This window comes from Harpia harpyja, chromosome 23, assembly GCF_026419915.1.
Source record: "Harpia harpyja isolate bHarHar1 chromosome 23, bHarHar1 primary haplotype, whole genome shotgun sequence".
In the NCBI taxonomy this organism is placed as follows: Eukaryota; Metazoa; Chordata; class Aves; order Accipitriformes; family Accipitridae; genus Harpia; species Harpia harpyja.
In genome coordinates this window covers 8,252,344-8,276,865 of record NC_068962.1, presented here as the reverse complement: position 1 = coordinate 8,276,865, position 24,522 = coordinate 8,252,344, and the positions used below count along the sequence as shown (strand labels likewise).

Genomic DNA, 24,522 nt, shown 5'->3' with positions numbered 1-24,522 from the left:
TGTCAGGTGAAGCAAAAGGAAAGGTTGGGGTTTTTTTCCTCATACACCAGGCACCAATTTGTTTGTACCCAAAAACCTGACTACAGAGAAATATGATCCCTTTAGAAAGCATTCCCATTAGTATGTCCCCAGCCAATTTCTCATTCTGAGGAGACAAATATCTTTTAGGACATCTTTACATTTAGCTAGGACTTACAGGCTTTTCTCTGACAGTAGTCACTTAAGGAAATGTATGAGAACTAATGGGCTTTCCTGTATGCCAAAGGCTTGTCCCTGTCCCAGTCTGCAGATGATTAGTGTAATCACAAATCTTTACCAAGGGAAATACACCACACCAAGTATCTTCAAACTGGCTTCGTTTACTCTGTCCTTCATAGAATAACTTTATTCATTTATTTTAAGTGCTAAGGAGTAGTAAAGGAGACATACAGGTGAGGAACAGAGTAGCGCAGGAGAACTTGATGCCAAATACACTATTAAAAACATCTTTTTGTAATTTAAGCAAAGACTTTAAAAGTGGCATCAAAGCATTAAAAGAATGAGGAGGATTAATGTGTTGTCTGAGTAACATTTCTCATAGTGCATAAGGTCAAGACCAGACTGCTTATTTTAGGCAGTAAGTTTAGTGAGCAATGACAATTACCTATGTTAGATGCCCTATCTGTATCAGCTAAGTGTCTCTGAGTGATTGTCAAGGAAGTTTATATGCTGAGCACAGACCCACAATCAGGCTGTCTACAAACAGCACCACGTCTACCTGTGGGGCAGATACAGTCTGTGCTTTGCACCACTGTCCTAGTTCCCAGTCATTCAGATCAGAATAGCTATTGGAGTGCACAGGGGCACCCGGTCTTTCTTTCAGAGGGGAACGAGGGATGCAGAGGTCTCATCCCAAAGTGAAAAGAGAACACAGTTATGATGCACACACAAAGCCTATGGTGTGCACTAGGGAGCGCATCTGCTCTGCAGTATGCTCTCTGGAACATAATTGCCCTGGTTCTGCAGCCAACTCTCTGAATTCTCTGTATATTTTGTATTAAACAGTCACTGGATAAAATTCAGAAGTAATCCAGCATTTGTCATTCATCAGAGCACTACAAAGCTGCAATGCTACTTGATTTCCTACATAACCAGCATGCCTATATTCTCGTATTCCTGTGGTTGCACAGTGTCCCAGATTCAACTGGCTGGGTGGGAAGAGCCCTGTCTCCCCCTGTGTCTGCTGGTCAGTCTTTATGATATGATCCTGTAAGGACAACAACATAGGTTTCAACTTCTTCAGACTGAGGATTGCCTAGAACTCAAATGTTTAACGTACTATTTAATTTCAAGATTCCCGTAATCTTGTTTAATACAGGAATGGAGCTGCTTAAAAGCTTTTACCTCAAGTGCAGTATGGTCCCTGGAATGTACTATAGAACATACTATATGTGACAAAAAAATATACTGGAAATCGAATGCTTAATAAAAAGCCACATTAAAAGTACGCTTGCTAATGCAAACAAATAACGGAAAATGAGTAAGGCTGTCCTGAAAGGAAGTGTGATTCTAGTACAAATGCACAGATTTTTAGTCTCTGAATGCATCTGGAGGCACGGAGCAGGTGGGACGTAGTCAATTATCTCCCATTATCTGTACGATTAAGTATGGTTATTCATATCAAAGATATTATAATGGTCTGTCACAGTCCTTTGATTCTTGAATTTCTGAAACTCCTAGCAAAGGCAGTCTAGCCATTTCTTTTAGTGTAGCTCTCCGGGAGCTCAGAGAGCCTACTGCAGTGCCAATGTGAAACATTGCGAGGCCCAGGAGGGAATTCACTGCAAGTGTGCAAGAAACTGATACCTCCTCTCTCTGTCACAGGAAGGAAGTTAACAAGCCCACTGAGGATTTGGGTCTGCTTATTCTCTTGTCTACTTCTAATTTAGAAGCAACCTAAAGGTCTCTGCCAGATACCAGGAAGAAACAATTACCCAACTGGGAATGAAACATTTACCTTTTCGAAATTTTTGGTTAAATCAAACAAAGAAATTAATCTTTTCAGAGAACTACAGCCTTCAGAAGTTTTACCTGTTCTGGAAAGATTTCAATGAATTACTGATACTTCCGAGAACCCATAGAAAATTATTTGATAGGATGCTTCAATGTCTTACTAAATCATATTCATGCAAGCTAAATTAGTAAAGCTAAGTTAGTAAAACTAACTGTAAAATTTCATAAGACATACTAGAGCTATAATCGCACATGAAATGCTTAGCGTGTTTCTGGACATATTTTACAGACTGTGTCCTCATAACACAGTGTCCATGAAATGTATCACCTCTGTGGTTCATTCTCTATTCTGTATTTGAGAAAATAGGCTTACTCTTCATCCCCACACAACTTTTGAATGTAGTAGTAGACACCAAAGTTAGACATCCTGGGGACGATTCTCTAGTGCCAATTAGAGCAGAACAGAGTAACCCTTCTCTTACTCCCTGTGCTCTGTGTTGGAGGAAGCTGAAAGGAGAGGCAGTGAGACAACACAGCTCTCCTGGTATGCTAGTGTTGGTTCTTGATTCTAACTAGTTGGCATAAGCCAGTCCTGCAGGGAGAAGAATGGCTTAATTTTACAAGCATATGGAGAGATAACAAGAAATCTTAGTATAAATCACTTAAAAAGTTAATTAATTAAGGGACATAAACCCATAGGAAATCAAGCACTGTTTACAGGGATCGTTAATATAGTTAACTGTTGCTATTGTTTATTTCCTCCCCATATTTCTATGAGAATTACAAGACAAAATAATGAAGCCAGATGCTATAATGCCTCCTGTCCATTACACATTGGTTACAGCAGCATCACAAGGACAGTGGCATTAAACAGGCTTCTTGATAATTTGGGGGGATATTGGGCATGGTAAGATTCAGATATGCTTTCAGAGAGGGAGAAATATCAGGGAATCTTCTAAGTATTCTAATGTTATTAACTTGAGAAGAATTCTTCGCAAAAATTGGTTTTCAAAGTACATAACCTTTTTCAGGTTCAAAAATTAAAACAAACTAGATACTATGCATTTTAGTAATTGGGTATGCAAGCAAAATGAGGACTTGGAAGTAAACCATTCCTTCTCAGAAGTGAGTCAGTGTTTCAAAAATATTTTGATAAAAATTGAAAATTGCATTTTGCCAATACAGTAACACATGGTAACTTGACTTCCATTGTTTAAAACCCATGTACAGCTGTTTCCTCTTTCGTTCAGCTTTACTTTCTTGAGATGTCACTAAGCCTCCTTTCGTTTTGCCATGTGACTGCAATTGACTTTCTAGAAACCAGATCAAGATAATTTGCACCCTTTTCTCAGAAAGAATACTGGTAAAAAAGTCCACAGACATAAAAAAATCAACCCCATTAAAATCTTTCACCAGTGAAAGTCATGACCTCTTTGTGCTGTTATTTTCTGTCTAGTTACTGATATGTAGGATCCAGATGTCTGTTCTGCCTTTACAACTGAAAACAAGGGTAACTGAGAGAATGACTTGAACACACCCCTTGTCAGTGCTACAGACCATTAGCAATACTATAAATAGCATGATCAAATCCCAGATTGCAGATTCAGTCATAAAAGTGTCTACATTTCATGCTGATTCAGAGGGGCAGCAGCATTAACTGCAATCATCAAGGAAAGTGACATCTCCACAGTATTTTCTACAGCTCACTGGTCTGGTGACAGGACGATTGTTAAAAATTAATGGGGACCATCAGATGTGGATAAGTACAGCCTGGCAACTATGAAAGCCATACTTGCCATTTGTGAGTGATAAAGTAATATTATTCTATGATAGATTGTAATAGATTATTTAGATTATGTTTCATTCAGGATGTAGTAAGTCTTCTTACTCTTTGAAAATTTGTCCATGATATTTTATTTAATTGTTAAATTTATAAGCAAGGGAACAGGGGGAGAGAAGTACTTTCACATTGTTTTCTCATTTTTCTCTGTTGAAAGTACACTTTTGCTTTCTGTTTATCCATTATAATCATTCATCTCTCAATGAGGTAACACTCTAAGAAAGTCAAGATCCTAAAATCCAAAGTTTATGAAGAGGTTGTTTCTGATAGTTAATAAGCAAAATATCAATATGTTGTATACAGTAATTTCCAGCTTCGTGTCTGGATTTGTAAGAACTAGCACAACTTGGTTTGATACATTCTTACCATCTTACGTGTCTGGTTTTTTAAACTGCAGCAAACTATTTCGACCAAAATCACAGGCCTGATGAAGGATTTGCTGGATTAAATTCTCTGGGCTGTTTTATGCATGGGGGCAGAGTAAACTATCATACTCTTCGGAAGATCGCTTAAGAACTCCTGCCTAGAGGCTGATCCAAAAGGATGGACTGACAACTGGAGGGATAGGCTGCCTGCCCCATGTTCCTGTTCAAAAATTCCTGTTTACTACTATGGACACTGACCATTTGTCCTCAAATTATAGATACTAGACACCTGATGCTGTTGTCAAAGAATGAGACTAGACAAGTCTTTCTTAGTCCATGCTCAATACTTTGAATGTCTGAGGAGTCCCTAATGGACTTGAAGACTGGCAGGAGAAACAATGTGTGTGCTATCTCTGTCTTTTAGGGAGAAAAATCCAATCAAATTTAGCCAAGTTGTAATAGTTCGAAAATATGCAGCGTATATGAGCAATAGCTAGAGTCTCCAGTGATTCTGGGAGCGTGTAAACAAATGGTCAGGCATAGGAATAAGAAGAGTTTTAAGAATGGGAGACAGTGCTTGAATGAGTGTAAAAGATGGAGCATGCTTCCCCCTATTGCCAGCCACAGATCGACATTTCCCAAAGCTTTACATTTCCCGACTGCCAGCAATACCTGTGGAACCTCAAAGTCTTGGGCCAAGTGCTCTCGTCAACACCCCTGCTGCTGCAGAGGTGAAGGCCACAGTCCATCTATTGCAGAAATAAATAATTGTGACTCCAACGTGCAGCAAATAATGGGTATAATTGTTTGTTTGTTTATTTATTATTTATGGTACCGGTGAGATTCCCTGCTACTCAGATATCTTAAAGATCTTAATTAGACCATATTTAAAAGTCTGGAAGTTAGCCACATAATTGAAAGTATTCAGGTAGGTTGTCTATACAGACTGAATTTGACCCCTCCAGAGAGTGATTCAGCTCATCTATCGGAAATAATTATCTTAAAGATGAAATTAATCCCTTTTTAGAGATGCCTCTTTCTCTCCACAGATTATAAGAGGAACCTTCTTGACTGAAAGTAGCTAAAATTAATATTACCCTCACTAAACCATATAGGATTGCGTCTATACACTCACAGTGTCACACTCCTCTGTGGAAATAGACAATTATGGAAACAAAAAGCACCATGCTATATGTAAGCAAAAGATCTAAACAGGTTGAAAAACTACCTTAAAATCTGAGTTGTAAGTCCTTGACCATGATCTTCTTTCAGCACAATTTTTATTGTGTATGAGGGCATCCATTGGACTTCATTTAACAAACAAAACAAAAAAACCCCAAACAAAACAGAAAACAAACAAAACAAAAAAAAATTGGCCAATGTCTGTACTGTGTGACAGATGTGTGATCTACATTACTGGTCTTTTAACCATCCAGACAGGTGTCCTCTCGGAGGACATTCAAGGTGTGCTCTCCATGTCTGTACCTCTGGATTTCTTTCCAAAGGAAAACAATGACTTGGAGGGATGGATGCAGATCCGCATCTCACATCTCCCACATTGGAAATAGTCTTTGTAATCTCTGTTCCCTTTAACTTTACTGACAGATACATGAAAAAGAAAAAAAAAAATCTCATAACTGTATAGGTGAAAAGGATTTTTTTTTTTTTTGGCTTGTGTAATGGTATATAAGGAGAGAAAAGATAGGGGAACAGAATAGACTCTTCAGTCTCTTTCTCTGGCACCCTTATGCATAAAGAACCTCAGTGATGGACAAGGAAGATGGTTGCAGCACAAGGTTTTGTGGCTGTTTTTATAATTTTGAAGTTCCTAGAGGAGCCTCCTTGTAATCTATCCTAGATAAACCAAAAACCTGACCTTTGGATGAAAGCTTGGAGCATGAAGGAACTCCTCTGTCTCCTGTACTTATTGTAAACAGCATACAGAAGAAAATGTGCTATTGCAACCCTACTTTAATTTGTATTTTCTAAGGATAATTCTCCTTTGCCAGTTATAGAGGAAGAAGAATTACTTTTTAGTTCATGTTTTTACTACTGGTGATATGGATACTTTTTCAGCAATCGACGTAATTATCATATTTCTGCTTAGCTGACACCTTTACTTTAAGAAATATTAAATGCATTGAATTTTTATTTTAAAAAATCCCCTTATGTCACTTCACTCAAAATTATCTGACAAGAGAAGTGAGTATCTTGTGTAGGAGGAATGACTCAAATCTTCATTGTAAGGGTTGTTACCTGATGTCATTGTGAAAATGTATGAGTTGCCTCATTCACAGAAAATCAGACAAACAAAATGAGCTGTTCCTACAATCAAGCAACCTAATGCTAATTCTTCCTTTAATACAGTGGGCCATTGATGGAATATGGACTTCACAGAGCATGCTCTGTGGACATAATCAGCCATTCAAGCACCGGACAAGAAGGACTCTTTCCCAGACCAATGGTCAATCTGCTATGCAGTCCCTGTGCTAGCATTATCATAGTTATCTTTATTATTTTAAAGAAAAAACAAAGGTTGCAACACTATATGTATCCAAGAAATAGGGTTTTCTTCAATTTTTTAAGCTAAAGTTAGTTTCTGATTGAAAGTAGGCAAAAAACCCCCACCCATATTTTTCCTGTAAAATGGTCTTCTGGAAATGATTTCTCTTCCTTTTGAAAGATTAAACTAAAGTAGAAAGTCTCATTTCCTGCAAGAAGTTGATTGCTATCTGTTTGGATTATCATATCATTAAGTTGCCTTGGCTTGCCTAGGTCCATGATTGCTATCTAATAAAGCAATGTACATTAGTACTTAAAAGGACTCATATATTAAAAACAGTCTTTGAATGCTTTGGATCAGAACATTGCGAGTGTGTAGGAAATCAACATTAAATCTCTGTTATATCCATCATCCTGTATTTCAGCAGAAATAACAGATAATGTGTTCATATGTGAATTTTGGCTAAACTGAGTAGGAACAGAAATATTGTGAGATCCGACATGAAGCCTAGTAATGAAGCATTGATAAATGACATGGACCTATGCAATGAGTAGATATGTAAAACTGAGGGAGAGGTTCAAATACTTTTACTTTTTAATTAAAGAAAATAAATCTAAAGGCATAGCTGCAAGGTTGTCATAAGATAAATTTTGATTAATTTCAATAATGATGTAAGCAAGAAAGGTAAAGTAGTAAAGTGTCAAATACTCCTCTCCCTTATAGGCCACGGTCATCTCACCTTTGAACTGGAATATCTGCCTTTTGCTAGCAAAGAGGTAACAAACCATAGTGAATGTTTCACCGTAACAAAAATACGTTGTTCTAACCCCATCCATATTATAGATATGGCATTTAATAGAAGCTTGGGATTGTTTGGGCACATTAATATCCAGAGCTGAATTAACAATGGTAAATACCAGGAGCTGCATAGACAGGACTGGACTAGTAAAAAGTACAAAAGTATAATACAGCTGAGAAACCCTACTGTCTTAAGTGGTGTTTGAGCTGAAAATAACTATTGTTCATCTGATAGTGATTTAGAGCAGACCTACTCATAGCTAGATTGAATGACAATGTATCTCAATTTTACAAGCACTTGTAATACTCACTGCATATATCATTATTTAAAACTTTGCATTGTGTAGTCATGGATTACTGAAATAAATGCAGAGAGTTCTTAAGTGGCCGCGGTATTTAGTGAATTCTAATCACTATAAAATAAATGTCATCAAGCTTTTAAATTAGCTGGTGCCTGATATTTATTATTTCCTATTAGGTACACTACTTGACTAGTTAAACCGGTTATTGGATTCTTCATACAGTAGCCCCTGAACTCCCTCAGTCAATTAAATCCTTTATTGCATCTGATTTGTCATTGTCAGCGTCACTTCTAATCTCTTAAATCCACACCGGTTCAGAAGCTTTAAATGTACTTATTCTGTTGCAAAATTAGGAAGTTACGCGGAGAGAATCCTTCTCCTCTCCCTCCTCCCTGTGTGCAAACCACAAAGCTGTTAACAATGTAAAAGATAGAAACACTTCTTCTTCAGCCTCTGTGTATACATAGACTCATATAGCTGCAGAAGGAGACATTTTTTAATATGAGCTACAGAATGTAAAGGGGAAAAACAAACAAACAGAAAACCTACACTGGGTGGTTCGCTACCAGCATATTGCACACTGAACACTTGTAATCTTTGACTCAGTTTCTTATCACTTTAAATTATGGAAATTAGCAGAACAAAGTGACTATAACTAATTCCAGAACGGGAAACTCGAACACCCTGGTATTAATCTTCACGGGTTTTGATTTATATCTGCGAAAGTATCCCTGAACATTTTTCAAAGTTGGTACAACATTAAATTCCCTCTTCTTAAATCTCCCCATGTCTTTGTTCGTCAGCAAAAGCTAGATTTCAAAGGGGAAACACAGGTGTTCAAGAAAGGAAGAATACAGGTATTAAATTGTTGTTCCGTGCGATGGTCTCGTCAGCCTAATGACTCTCCGGTTCACCTGAAGAGCAGCACAAACGTGCAGGCTCTTCATTTCCATACGGTGAAGTAGAGTTTGGCAGCCGCTGACTTGTGTTCCCTTTAAACGCTCCCTTTCTAAAGGCTCTCCCTCCTGCCCCCGAAAGCTGCTCGTTCCATATTCTAGCCGCGTAAGCCTCCGAACCGCGAGAGCAATCCTCCTCGCAGGTTAGGCGCGTCACCTGTACCGCGAAAGCGGAGGTAAAGCCGCCCCGACTCTTACCAGACCCGGGGAAACCGATGGCTTCGGCTCGATCCGGCAGCGCGGCGGCAGAGCGGGCGGCGAGAGCGGCTCCCGGGGCCTCGCAGGGAGGGCCGAGCCGCGGCTCCGGGGGCAGAGCCGCCCGCGCACCTCCGGCCCGGCGGCGGCGGCGACGGCGGCGGCGGCGGCGGCGGCTGGGACCGGCCCGGCGGCTGGGACCGGCCCGGCCGGGCTGCGGCGCCCGGGCCCGCTGATGTCAGAGCCGGCCGCCGGGCGGGCTCTCGTTGGCTTCGCTCACCTGGAATCGCGCCTTAACCCTAAACTGCCGGCCGCGGATTGAGACCTGCCCCTCTAGCCGTGACACCGATACCTACGGACACACGCGGTTGGGCTGGGGCTGGGGTTTTTTTTTTTTTCCCTTTCTTCCCCCACCCCTTTCTTTTTTTTTTTTTTTTTTTTTTTTCTCTCGGTGAAAACAAGACTGTACAATAAGCTCCTGCTCTGGGGACCAGGAGTGGCAGGTGCTTGTTGCTTAGCCATCGAACGTAGCAATTAAAAAAATCCTAAAACCTAATTTGCCTACATTATTAAGCAAGACCCTCAGGTAACCGCATGCTCATAATCTGTTTACTAAACGACAGTAATCATCAAAATATTGAACAGAAGAGGTATTAAAGGAAAGGTTAATGCATGCAGCACCTGAAGAACCACTTTTTTCCATGATTTTGCGTTGCCTCCTCTTCAGGCACGAGATTCATAAAGGTACGCAGCGGAAAAAGGGTGTAAATTCAAGCACATTGCACTGTTGCAATGTCAGGTTGATTATCGTGTCTCTTTAGGTATTTAAAACTAACAGCAAAAGTAAAGAGATGCACAAATGTACATGCACGCTTACTCTTTGAATGCTAAGTAGCAGCCCAGACATTCTGCAGTAAATGAGGCATGAAACACACTGCCAAATGTGTGATGTCCTAAATATAGTGGCACTAAGTATTTTGCTATATTACAGGCGATGTCATAAATCACGTGAACTTTTAAATGAGTCCAAAGCAGTGCTTAAAGAATTGCTTTTTCCATAAATGAATTTTTCGATCTCTCAGCTTTAGTGACAAAAATTCATATTGCTCTATGGAAAAACGTAAAAAATCTTATCTAGCAGGCATTGTATTGGTATCTTTTGTTCTGCATCAACTTTTTTTTTCATCTATGGAAACTATTTCTTTCTTTCAGTGGATAGGAACCTGATTCAGTATTTATTTACAGTAAATTATATACCACGCCAGTTTATTTATGGTCTGCTATCCTTTATGACACACACAAAAAAAGTATTATTTTTAAAAATTGTCTTACTCGGTTTGTTCTCCGGAGAAAAAAGCTAAACCAAAGAACCAACCACACCAAGCCAAACAAACAGGAAAAAAAAAATATAATCAAACACAGTTTAGCTTAATATATAAGACATGAAACATAAGATTTCTAGAATAAACTTGATAAACAGCTCTGCCATTTCCTTGTTGTTCTTTCACAAAGTTATAGAGACTCAGGAGATTAAATTCTGGGGACTTAATAAACAGCAGTTCTGTGTGGGGATCTAGAGGCTAACCTATTAGTCAAAACGTACTTTAGGCCAAAATGAAAGCCTCTGTTCATTTATTTCTGCTCAGAAAACATGGGAGATCAGATGGAAATTTATATAAAAAAAGATTCATTGCCATGCAAAGTGACAAAACTGAATTACAGATCAGAAAAGATGAATTTGGACAATGGGAATGCCGGCTTTGCTTTTGTACGATTAATGATAAAGGTAAGACATAGTAATTGCTAAGAAGATATGAGTCATGAGTAAAAGAATTATTGATGAGAGAACATATGCTTAGATGTATCATATGTACAAGTTCTATTCTCCTGAATATTTAGTGCTATAAATAGTCTAGACCAAACAGACACATTGACAAAATTCGATTACATGGGTTGATTAGGCCTGAAAAATACCCTGATTTCCCATATCTAGTTAATCTTGCCATGATGAATTAAAGTTCTACACATTTTTTTATTTTTACATAGACTACACTTTATTCTTTAACAGAGCATATCACTCACAGATGACCTGCTAGACAGTCTGTAATGGTAGAGTGCTGTACTCTTACAAAGTCTTCAGCGTTCATAAAGTATGTTATCTATGGTGATAATACAGAGCTTATGCTTTATGAAATAAGCAGTAACTTATATTAGTAGAAAATTCACTTAGAAAGGGTAGTATGAAGGCTAATTTGGAATTTTAGTGGAGAATATTTCTTAGTAAATGGCCTGTAAATTTTGACATGTTTTCTTTACAAAAAAAGTCTTTTTTCTGCAGTAATATATGATAAATGAATGTTTTGAAATTGAATGACTTAAGAATATTAGTGATATATTATTAGTTTGTACATACTCCTTGTTATAAGAACAAAAGTTATCTGTCACCAGTGTTTTTAAAAACATGGATGGCTTTGGAGATTCAAGCTGAGCAAAGGTAACAGCTGTAGATAACAGAGCAGTTCCATGATCCTAATCAAGTCACACAGCATTTTTCACACTTCCACATGCTGTCACACACGGGTTATAACCAGTTTGGAATTAGTATTATTTATATTACAAACAGAAAAAAATGTTGATAGGATTTAAATCATACCTTTTACGTATGCAGTAATAGCAAGCCAATGCAACAAAAAAAGTCATAAGGCCATTTCTTTAAATGAAAAATCATTTAAATAAAATAAACATAGAATAGGTTACAAGGGCTCAAAGAAGCATGTACATGACTGTGTGTGAAATCCAGGAACTCACAATAGGAATATCCTATCATTGTGACATAAGTCTGAAGAGACTATGTGAAGAGAATAGCTTGTTAACTTTCACGCCTGGCACAGACAACGAGGGTACTGTTGCTGGTGATATTTTTTGGCATCATAGTTTCAAATACAAATCCCATGGAAAAAGAAAGAAGGAAAGAACAAGGGAATGAAAGAGAAGTGACCGACAATTTTCAGTAACTAACTGTATCATTTCTTTCTATAACATAATATTAACTGATATATGAATAATGCTGAAGAATCTAACAAGAGTGGATATTTTAGTTCTCAAGCAAAGTGAAACTCAGGTTTATTAGTATATATTTCCCATGAGTTGAAATCATTACTGCATTTAATTGCTTGACAATTATTTCTGTCACATCAATTTAATGGTTAAACCAATTATTTATATTACAAAACATAGCTCTGCACCAGACACTAATTGAAAAACACAAGCGGTTCTTCAGTGTTGCTTAACCTATACATTATTAATATTGGAAGGGCTAGGTCTAAAGATTTGGGGGAAAATTAGAACTCAGTCAGGTGATAAGAGGTTTTAGAGATTGAATGTGCAAGCTCAAAATTACAGCTCTCATAATCCTGTATATGAGCTGAATGCCAAGTCAGGTAGACCTGGTAACTATTATAAGCATTTTTTTCTTCTACATTCTGGCAACATGAGCCACCTGCTCTTAGGATGTTTTCATCCACAAGATGGCAGCTCTGTTTGCATGGTCACTACTTCTTGCAATATGCAACTTGAAAATCCTAACACAGTCATTTTTTTCATTTTAGACCAGATATGCTTTTCTACCTCATGAAGAATTTTTTAAAAATCCCCAAACAATCCCAATAGTTCAGCATTAATTAACCACAATGTTGAGGTAAAACTTGCCAAATTTTTGCTGAAGGTTGGCGTATCATAAGAAGAATTTTTAACCGCACAAACACTTTATTTTTAGAGTTTTGAAAGAAATCTTCATTCAGATCCATGTTTCCCATGCTTCAATTTCTAGGCCATCAAACCCAGCATAGCATTTTACAGATTCAATTTAAAGAGTATAAAAAGTTCTACTGATAGTAAAGGAAATGCTTATATGCCTAAACGTAAACTTAGGTTAATAGGTTTCCTCTATAGATAATGATATCTTTTATTTTGTTTAATGCCTAAAGTCATCAAGAATGCTTATTTCTGTTATTAATATCTAATAGATAACTTTATTTCTAAGGCAAAAAATGCTGAGACGTTTATATGTAGGATCAACCACATACAATGAATAACTGTGTCTTGTAAAATTAATAAAATACAAAGAAACACAAGTAACAGGCTCTAGTTCTTTTCAAGGGGATCATTCACAGCTGAAATGCTTACCAAGAGTCTTAGTTCCAGATTTGGGCCAAAGGTATATAATAAGTGAAAGTATTTTCTTTGTCTATGAAACCCAGTAAAATAAAATGAAGCTTTAATAAAACAATGCATAATTTAACATGGAAATAGTTTGCCCATGGGATGGCCATTTCAAAGGAATTTTTTTGGCCTAGGGTAACTGTCTGTGTGAAGTCTTTGATGCCACTTCTGCAGTGGAATCTCTGATCCTTCAGAGAGGGGTAAGGAACTCTGAGTTACCTAAAATTTACCATTGACCAAGACCCTTCGCACATATCATTATAAATCAGTGGATGGGATCTTGTAGACTAATAAATACAAAACAGATTGATGTGACTTAACACTTCATGAGAAAAGAGATAAACTTAAGTAGTGTGGGGCAGAAGTACATATGTGAATGGTTATCATGGATCAGCTAATGGGCAGTAACTTGTTAAAAAGTCAGCAAGGCAGTGATTCACAGCTTAGGGTCACATACCTGCTCTCACAGCATTTTACATAATGAAAAGTACAATTTGGGAATGTGACATTCCAGAGGACAAGAGCAAGGTTGGTAACCTACGTCACATCACCATGGACTAAGTCGAGATGTGCAGCAAAAGAGAAGTAGATAAAAAGGGTCTAAAGAAAAAAGGTGATATGATAGAAGGTAATTTGAGGTAGTTTAGACTTCCGTGAAGATAGGGCAAGCTGCCCAATGCATGACATGAGCCTGAACTCAAGTTATCTCAGAGCAGATGATTCACTACAAATTACAATCCAGTAGTGACTTGTTCATATAGCCACACTGCAACAGCACACCACTGGTCTTGTTGGAGAACTGTCGTAACAGAAGTGCTGGTCTTTCATCAGAGAATGTCAAAATACATTAATGTCATGAAGTTACATTTCCATTCCATAAAGTAAGCTGTGAAAATTATCTTGGGAGAAAAGGGCTTCAAGTTTTCTCTGGGTGCATGTGTGCGTGGAGTCCTACATCAGGGTTTCCTAACAGCAGACAAAATGACTGTTGTATTCTGGTCTACCATGTGAGGGTCTATTTTAATACACTTTTTAAAAAATAGGCAATTTTATATGGATTAGAATGTTGCAGTAAAGGCATGTGGACTGAGAATTTGCAACATTCTTAATAAAACATACATGCAAAGGTTAACTTTTTGCAACAGTGAAGCTAAGAATTTTCAGATGAAATTTAAAGTTAAGATAATCTTTTCAAAAAAGTCTACATAGTTTAGGAGGCTAAATCACTTTTTCAGAAGTGACTTCAGCATTAAGTTGTGCATATCTAAGACTTAGCTTTCTTACTGCCTAAGTTCAGAGATTGCTGAGCTAGCTGTGAATGCACCAGAATCTTCTTACAGGAAAGGGTGGAACCATGAAGGTGTACTCATTGGGCCTCAGACCTGCCACAGAGAGCTAGTGGAGCGCCTGTGCTGTACGCTCAGTTAAGAGCAATACCATGTTTGTTCAAAACAGAACCTGTTTGAACTGCTGTTGCAAATCAGGAACAGTGTCAGCTGACTGACCTTCATTTGAGCATGACACAGACATCATCCGGAAAGATTAAAAAAGAGGATGAAGACAACTGGAATATGGAAATATCTTCTACTTCTCTGATGATCACATTCCTGCAGTACTTCAGCTAAAAAGCTCTGCTCATAAGCATCTCCATTTTGAATGGCTACAATTTTTCCATAACTGGAACCTTCAGCGAACCATTTTACAGGTTCTGATTCCAGAGTTAGATAGTATTCATACACAAACGCTGAAGAAATTTCATTATTTGATCTCAGAGAAAAAATTTCTAAGAAAAAAATGGTAAGGACTTAGTCACACAGTTTCTGCATAAAATAGGGACCAAATAGTCTTTTCATACTTTTGCAAATCATCCCTTAAGCATCTAGCTTCCATAATTGCTTTGTTGGTCAGTTGTGTTTTGATTAATAAATGACTTCATTATTGACTCCTATATAAGCCATTTAAAGTTTAAAAGTTAAGATGCGATTCAGTAAGTACAAACGTAAGAGAAAAGTCTCACAATCATTTCACACGCAGGAGTCAGAACATATCCTAAATTAAAAAATATGAACTTCACAGCCTTTTTTTCTAATTTCTGGTTCAATAACACTACCTCTGTGTGTAAGCTTCAGCCCAAACAGAAAGATGAGAAGCACTGCTGGAAGCTGTGACTGCTGTGTTACATAGCTTGCCCAAAGTAAGGCTCAGGGATAAAAGAATGAGCAGGACTACCTGAAAATAGTTTTTTCAATGCTTAATGTTCATTCCAACATCTTGACCTATAAGATAGTTTACCGCCCTGGAGCAGCATTTGCAAACACTACTACAGTGAAGAGAGCTCCATTAACATTCACATCAGTAGGCAAAGAACAATTTTTGTTGGTCCAAGTCTGAAATATTGGTCTTTGAGAACACCTCTCATGATCACTACAAAATATGATATGAGCATCCTTCTCTTTAACTCAAGTTTTCCATTGTTGGGTGTGCCAAATGCAAATATACAGGGGATGCTAAAGGTACCAGATATCAGTGCCAACTTGTGAAGGACACACATTACATAATAAATTTATCACACGATATATTAGTGGCCACACAGCTATACAACCCTTCATTCACACAGGGATTAAACTTGTTCCTGAATGTCATCCTAATATGATGGGTTTTTTAGCTGTTCGGTTGAAAGTTCATCAAAAAGGCAAATACTCAGAATAAACATATTGGTGTTTGATGTTTTATCAGGACATTTTGAGCCAGTATAAAATGAAGAGCTTGTTTCTGCAGCTCGCATGACAGTGTACAAAACCATGTCACACTAAAAAGGCAGAGGTGACTGACTAAGGTACAGTTCTGTGCTGACTGACCAAACAACCTTTCTGATGTGTTAAATGTTAAGCTAAATTTGAATTGACAAACAGCTACATTTATGTTACTTATACACAAAAAGGTTACTTCCAAAAATATGTATAGCAATATTTAATATAGCCATCGCATTATTGAAAATGTAACACTGAAACTATAGGGAAAAAAAAAAGTACTAGGCAAGATAGTAATCTTCAGTGTTTACTGAATGCTCAGGGAGTAATAAAATCAAGACAAAGACCTTGAGAAGGATAACCTATTAAGTGACTTAGTCTTGAAGACACTGTCTTCATTCTGATGTTGTTTTGAGAACCAGAAGTGGAAAGGACAGCTTGCTGTCAGAGGTCTCTGCTAGTGGCTGGACAGAAGGATTTTAAAATTACAATGAATTACTGTTATATTTATATTAATACACAAAGTTATATATGGTGTATGATACATAAAGTATGTCATAAAATACATTCAGGCATATTTAAAAGTGCATTTTCCAAAGGTAGTAGTTAAAAGAAAATAACAAAAAATATTATTAATAGAAGTATTCAATTCTGTTCAATAAAATTAATTCCAGAGGGTATTAGTAGTGATAGGACAGGGAGTAATAATTTTAAACTAAAAGACAGAAGATTTAGATTGGATATAAGGAAGAAATGCTTTACTATGAGGGTGGTAAGACACTGGAACATGTTTCCCAGAGAAGTTGTGGATGCCCCATCATTGGAAGTGTTCAAAGTCAGGTTGGATGGGTCTTTGAGCAACCTGGTCTAGTGAAAGGTGTCCCTGCCCATGGCAGGGGGGGTTGACTAGATGATCTTTGAAGGTCCCTTCCAACCCAAACCATTCTATGATTCTACGACAAAACTCTCCGCCCGCACAGATAACATTTTGAATGTTATAATACTGAGAAGCAATTTGTTTATACTTCTAAAGGGTTAACTTCTTTAGAATTAATATTCAGTAAAGTACATATACAGCTTCACATAGTTTGAAAACTATATACAAGACACAACACTAACCATTACTTTATTAAGCACAGTCTATTAAAATGATAACATCTTAGGTTTTCGAATGGTTGCAGTAATTAAAGCTGGTTGAACCATTCTGCACAAGATAAAGAGTCAGCTGAATTTTGGGGGGAATTTTCAATTAGCCTACTAGATTAAATCTGTCTTGGTTTAAATCTGTCTGGATGATTTAAAATGGTAATGCTTTGCTATACATGGGATTCAGTTTTAGATTAACACTCACAAATCCAAGCGTCTACGTGTGAGCTACTATCTTATCTCACTTCCTAATCAAGGCAGAGCTAATCAATGCAATCACTGGAGACTAGAAATAAGTTCAACTCACTTTACACTAGGTATCTATGGAGAGATACAGTTGTCTAAATACAGGAATTTTTTAATGTTGAGATGGCCAAGGGTACCTGAAACATCAACATGTCAATGTAGCTGAAGACTCCTTTCTGAGAAGTGACAGGTGGACTCAGGAGTTACAGGAGACCTGCACCCTCCTTGCCCAAGGTCTGCAGGCCAGGCAGGTTGCCCAAAGCATCACAGATAGCAGAACACTTTTGTGAATAAGTCCTTTAGTGATTCTTCAGACCAGTGGGAAAACTTCAGCTGTTTAAATATAGGCACCTATATTTGATGCTTGCTATTTGCGATCCATCTGACCCAGGCCCAGAGGGCAGAGGTCTCCACTGATCTTACAACTTATCCACCATACCTTTGCAGATGTCTCCCATACCCTAGGCCATCATCTCAAGCAGCACTGGATATTTCAGCAATTGATTTGAATCCTGTTACTGAGGTGAAATAGCACCTTTTCGATGTTACCCAGGATTACTTGTTTCTTAGATGTAACTTCCTAAAATAAGCACTTACGTCCTTTAGTCCATCCTTATACTGTAAGCAGAAATCTTGTTCCCTCCACAATATATACCTCAATACATAATTGCCACTCATGATCCATTCCAAACACAGAGTGAAACAATGTAATTATGTGATGAACCTCAGCTAAGTAAGTGAGACTTAACCGTATTGCGAGGGACCCCAGATTTTGTCTGATGTTCCAAAAATAAGGAACTTAAACATGGGCCACCTTTCAACAATATCTATATTACACTGTTGGAAAAACAGTCCAGGGAAACCAGCTCTTAACAAACAACAGGACTGTGAACTATAGTCCTTGTAAGGATTTGCAGTAGGAAAATACAGCTTCAGCATTGTTTTTTGAATTTATTGAAAATGTAGTATTATTAGTCACCTCAATAGAATGAATCATTTCATTCGGCAGACTGGCAGAGGGAATGAAGGAGGTAAATATCAGCACACTTTTTTACACTGTCTGGATCTGTTACTTCATGTGCTGCTATCCTATATGCCACCTAACTCAAAAGCAATTTAAAAAAAAATCCTTTGTAAAGAATGTACGTTTTACTTTTCACTTTTGACACATACTTGAAAACTAAACTCTGAACTAAAATAATCCCAGTCATTGTAATTCTAGAGAGCGTGAGCATAAATTGCATATAGATCCTGAACTTGTACATGAAGCACAGGAAGAATGGTAATCAATAAAAAGTTTTATTGTCTCAATATTACCTAAGATACACCAAGGGAGAAAAAAAAAGAAGTATATAGCTATTTTCATCAGCAGGATTGTGAGAGTATGCGTGCTTTCTGAAGTGGGACTTCTCCATAATGTGTTTACTTTTCAACTGTGAGTGTTTGAGGCTGAGATTGTGATATATCTATATTTCATTTTGTGAAACAAACATTAATATATATTTTTATTTGCTGAAGCAGACATTGGGACATCTAGAGTAGAGTTTTTGTTGATTCATTCTGCATAAAATTGAAGTTCAACGTCCTCAAAAGAAAAATCTGTGAGAAATACCAACATGACAACATAGGAGTTGCATCCTATGCTGGACCTTTGCCATAGGTTTTTATCTCATGTTGCTTATTTCTGAAAGCCACATCAAGAAGTTATTTTTGTACATTAGTAACTATTATCACAGTATCTCACTGCAGTTGTAAATTTGTAACACTTTAATTGGTTCTATGAAATTATATAATCCACTACTTTAATATTTTTTCTGTTGTGTTCCTCTTGCTTGTAATTAGTTTTTTGAAATAGCTTTTTGTTTGTTTGTTTAAAGCATATCTTTCTTGGACACAAAAAATTTTATACAGTCCTATACACATTGCTCGGTCAGTGAATTTTCTACTCTTCAGGGAAATGATATCTTACCTTTGTTAGTTATGCCACGGTGACACACGCTTTGTTCCTATTTAAGCAACACAATTGAAGAGATGCTTGAAATTATCTGGACACAGACCACTGTATTGTCATTGACTGTGATGACTTCAGACGTAGATGCTCTCCCGCTCCATATTTACTAGGCTTTTTCCCCTATACTGCTAAAATAAAATGTAGACTCACCTTTTCCTCCTTACCTTGCTTTAATCTAAATAAATTCCCAAAGAGATTCTAAAGTCTACCTTATGATATAACCTTACCTTGGCTTCAGTTAATAATTAGTCACTTTTTAAATTTTCTGCCTTACCTTAAGTTACAAAATTAAATAAATACTACCTACTCCAAGTTTCCTTATTGAAATTAATGACCCATATATTCTATTTCATCTGCTTTGGATGAAATTAATAAAGTTTGAATCCTATTTTATCTTTTCTTTTCTGAAATTAATAACCTGTATGACCTGTGTTATCTTTCTTTGATTTAAAAAAGTAATCTTCACGTCTATTTTTTCTTTGTGTCCTGAATTGCTGAACCCAGCTTTGTCTCCTTCAATAAAATTAACAGTTTCCCTAAAACAGTTTATCTTCATTTTTATTTAAATGAGAGAATTCTTTATTACAATTTCCTTGTCATAATTCCTTGGTTTCAGTGAAGGTCTAAACCAGTAACCTGCTATGAAACATATTACTTTAAACAATTGATTTGCTGTCTAACACATTAGTATGTAGTTTCTTCCACCTCAGTGTCCCCTTCCCATCCCATATGTCTTTGCAGTTTTTAATCATTTTATATTTTCTTTGTATTTTTGCCATTTTTTTTTCTGTTTTGTATCAGTAAGGTTTACCCTGAGCCTCTAGCTACACAGCTTTCCTCCCACATGTTCTCTGTGCACAATCAAATTTGCAGTGTGGCTGTAATTCATCCCTGTGGCAAAAGGTAAGAACAAAGTCTATGAATCACCTAAGTCCAACTGAAGCCTTTAAATAGACTTTATATTATCATTGTGCATACAAATGAGTTTTGTCATTATAGAGTTTCCCCAGTTTATTTGTGTGCAACTCTTAGATATGTACAGTCCAACAGAAGCCCCCTGCAGAAAAAAACCCCACCATAAAACAACCAAACCCATCTGACTTTTATGAACTTCCAAAGTTGATATAAATGATTTGTCTTTAAAAAAAAAAAAAAAAATCATCACAATACTTGGCAGTATCCTTATTGACAAGACTGATTTTTTTTTTTCATGTATTCATTTGGCATGGAATTATTAACAAGAACTAAATTTAGCACTTAAAATAGCTTTTGCGGATACACAGAAAACTGCAGGTAAATTCTAAGTCTCTATTGTGTGAGCTGGTGGAAATGTTTACTTACTTCATATTTCGGACCTCTGAGATACTATCTGGGACCTTTGGCCAACCTCTAGCCCTAAGGTCTCTTTGCCAATCCTTTTGTCAGTTGCCATGTGATCCCTGTTTGTAAGATATCCTCCTAAAATTGGTAGAAAATGTCATTGCTGGCATGACAGAAATCTAAACTGTGATTAAGATGGCTCCTGACTAGAAAAGAATAGAAAATTCTACATGGTAAATGGATATTGTGAAAAAGAAGTTAGAAAGAAGCCCTACCAAATGAAGGCCTGGTCCTAAATCTATTGAACTATTGGAAAAATTCCCAATGATTTTATTGAGCTTTGCCTCAAGGTGATAAAGAACACATAATCAATAACAAACTGTCAGTTATTATCTTCAAGTTACGTGAGGCTGGATCTTCAGCAGATTTAAACTGGTGCAGCTCTATTTGTTTAAGTTCAGTTTTGTCTTTGCAGATCAAATCAGACTGTGTCAGATTTTAGTTTAAAGCTTTCACAGCTTACCAAAACATCTCTTATGAGTGAAATGTCCCTGTAGGTTAATTTAAGGTCATTTAGAAGAAATATGAAAGAAGGATAAAACATTTCTAAATTTTTGATCATTAAAAATATTTTAATGAAATTATCCTGTTCATTAAGAAAAGTTCTTTAGAAAGTAATCAGGGAGGGATAACTACTTTTAATTACAACACCTATCTAGTCTGAATAATTTAACTACAGAGTATTTTGCCTGCAATGTGTTACAATGGGTCATTGATGCTGCCTATGATCCCTTGTTCTCTCACGCAGCTCTTTCAAACCCCTCGCCCTCATTCCCCTTCTGTATTATTCACCACCTTGAAGCACTAAAGACACTCATAACGTAGCAATGATTATGCTTCAAAAACTTAAAAAGAAAGGATTCCTACATGATATTTTCTTCTTTTCTGTTACAAAATACTGTTTTGGACTTGGAACTGGCCATGGTTCATATTCAAAGAAATGTCCATCAAGATTATACATATTCAAGGATTATATTCTCTGGGCATACTGCCTCTCCATGACAAGTAATTTTTTTCAGCTGCCTTCAGGAAACCCACTCCCAGACACCCAGGAAAACAGTAATACACTATGATGGTCAGGACTGAACAATGCTGATACCGACACAGGAAACATGTTCCAGCTCTTTAATGATGAAATGAAAATGAAAAACATCTTTAAAATGAAAAACATCTTCCTTGCAGTCTCCTATTGGTTAAGCAGAATGACTGTTTACTCAGAGATGACTGCACATGAGGAGAGATGTTATCGCTTAGATAGGGTCTCTCAGTAAAGAGATGAAAATGCTGTCATTTTTTGAATAAATAATTTGAAACATTTAAGAGTGTGTTGCGTGGTGGTTTGGTTTTTTTAATTCCTTGAGCCAAATTTCAGCTTCTTTCTCACTCAGAATGAAAACAATTTGCATGACTGAAAACAGAAATCAGAACATTCATTTCCTTCAAAAATTCTCTTAGAATATATAAGCTATTTTCCCACAAATGTAATTTCATGCAGTGCGTCTTTCAGATAGACAGCACTGAGGGACAGCTGCTGAGAGGAAACATATTCATTTTGTATTGTAAAACCTGATTTTAGATCTAGCTAGAGCATATTTCTCTTAGCTATGTCAAGTCCTCCTTGACTTGTTAGCCTCTGTGTAGCTGCAGGGAAGGCAAATGTTGAAAATTCACAGTGAACTTTCTTTAAGCACAAGCCAAACCTGAGAAAATAAATTTTCTAATAAAAAGAGGTCATTTCTACCTTCCCAGTTTAAAAAAAAAAAAAAAGAAAAAAAAAAGATAAAAAAAATTATCTCCATCAGTCTTTTTTGTTCTCAGAAGAGCTAAGTAAGTCTTAGAGATGTGATTATAAGAGACTACCTAGAAATAATTAATAATAAGGTCTGTAGAAACTGTCATATGTACATATGATGCCCTTAAATTAATAGAGGTTTACATTGCCTACATTGTTTTCCACAAAGAGTGCTGTTCCATTCTATTTGACCTTAATTAGTATAATTGATAGTAGTTTTAGAGCTGCACAACATTTTAATCATGTAGTTACAGCTTTCACGACAGAAGAAAAATGAAGTAGCAGCTGGGAGTTATCTATTAATAGTGAGGGAACAGAAAGAAAAAGGAAAGACTCTTCTCTTCCAGGACTTCAGGGCTTTTATGGCGTTAGTAATGAATGACTAATGTATTATAAGAGGAGCACGCTGATCTCCAAGGATGTAATGAAGGGCAGCAGGAGGTAGGATCAATGCGAGTTAGAAATTTGATATCATTAGGAAATCATGTGGCTACAAGAGTATACGGATAGGCCAGAAAAAATATCAAAGCTTGAGAATATAAACCATGTGTATGCATACATGTATGAATGGGATTACCTGGGCATGTGTGTTAGGTGTTCAGACTCTGACATACACAGTACTTTAAAGTTTCCTGGAAAAGTATGCAGCACTACCGCAGGTCATGAGGTTCAAGTAAGAATGGCAGGACAAACAAAAATTATTTGGATATACAATTATTTGGAATGGATTTGAAAGAAGCCAGGGTACAATGAAAAAAGAATAAACAAAAGAGCTTCTAAGCTGTGAGCAAAACATCCTAAATGAGTAAACTTGTTCATTAGCTTCAGTTGGTAATTCTTTTCCTGAAGGTTTCTCCTATCATTGTTAATGACGCTCAGAGTTTCTGAGGTTGGGAAGCTTTACAAGAAAAGAAAACTTGTTCTACTGTCTCTTTCTCACAGATCTAGTTAAAAAAACCCTGACAAAAGAAACAAAAAAAACCCTTTACCAGTGGCACTTCCTGCATACCATACTGGGAGAAAGCAGCATGTCAAACTAACCTTAGTTTGAATCTGTATTGCACTAAGTTCCTCTGTGGCATGACAGTTTGGCACATTACTTTTGTAAAAATTACAGTGTAAGATGAATTCATTGATAAATTCTGATTATATTTTATATCTAACAATTCTTATTTCCTTTAAAATAAAAAGGAAAAAATGAACACACAGTTCAATTAACTTAAAAAATATGGCAGAGGACAGCATAACTGAAAGTGAAAGAATCTGGGGATATATAATAGTTTTTAACTGTGCATGTACCCAGAGAAGAACTGTGTTTACTTAAGGAAGACAAGCTTGGTCATGAAAATAAATAACATAATCATACCTATTTTGAAGATCATGCCAAAAAAGCTTAACTGAGGTACTGATTGTGTGTTATTTGTAGTGCTAAAATATTTTTGCAGTTCCACTCTATTGTTTTTACTTACAAACACTGCTAGGAATATTTAACTGTCATTACATATGCGGGAACAGTCAGATGGTAAGAAAGAGAAATATTTCTAAAGACTTGTAAAACAAATTCTCATCCAGCTTTTTTTCTAGCTTTGCAGAATGATTTTTGGCCTTTTTCATTATTTTCTTTTTTACTTGTGTTTCTGCTCTCCTGTATTCTTGCACAAAGAAATGAACTTTGACAATGGGGGTTCTAAGAATTTTGCTGCCTAGGCAAAGTGAAAAATGTTCACCCTGCAATTATTTACACAATGAATAGTCACTAAATCTGTTGCTGTTCCAGTTAACAGTGTATTGTGGCTACATGATAGAGCCAGTTCTATTTTTAGGTCAATCAATGCAGAAAGGACATACTTTTTTTTTTCTATGTCTTTTGTCTTGGCATATTTTAATCTGCTCTATAGAAAAAATATTAACCATACATTGGGGTTAATATATTAGCGTCAATAAAAGCCAAGAAAACAGCAAAGTTAAGGATACACACAGAATTCGACCTCTAGATGTGAGAAAATATGCACAACGATTGCATTT

The 24,522-nt window shown here is 36.7% G+C and overlaps 1 protein-coding gene across 3 annotated transcripts in view; it reads right to left on the bottom strand.

The window, feature by feature from the left end:
• Positions 1-24,522, bottom strand: part of MGAT4C (MGAT4 family member C) — a 426,992-nt gene that overhangs the window by 146,262 nt on the left and 256,208 nt on the right. Inside the window, exon 1 of one of the 3 annotated variants that reach the window (XM_052774726.1) lies at positions 8,955-9,075. The exons of the other annotated variants lie outside the window; for them this stretch is intronic. The gene's annotated coding sequence lies outside the window, so the exon portion shown is untranslated. Of the gene's footprint in view, positions 1-8,954; positions 9,076-24,522 lie in introns of those variants that run through there. 3 annotated transcript variants of the gene reach the window in all.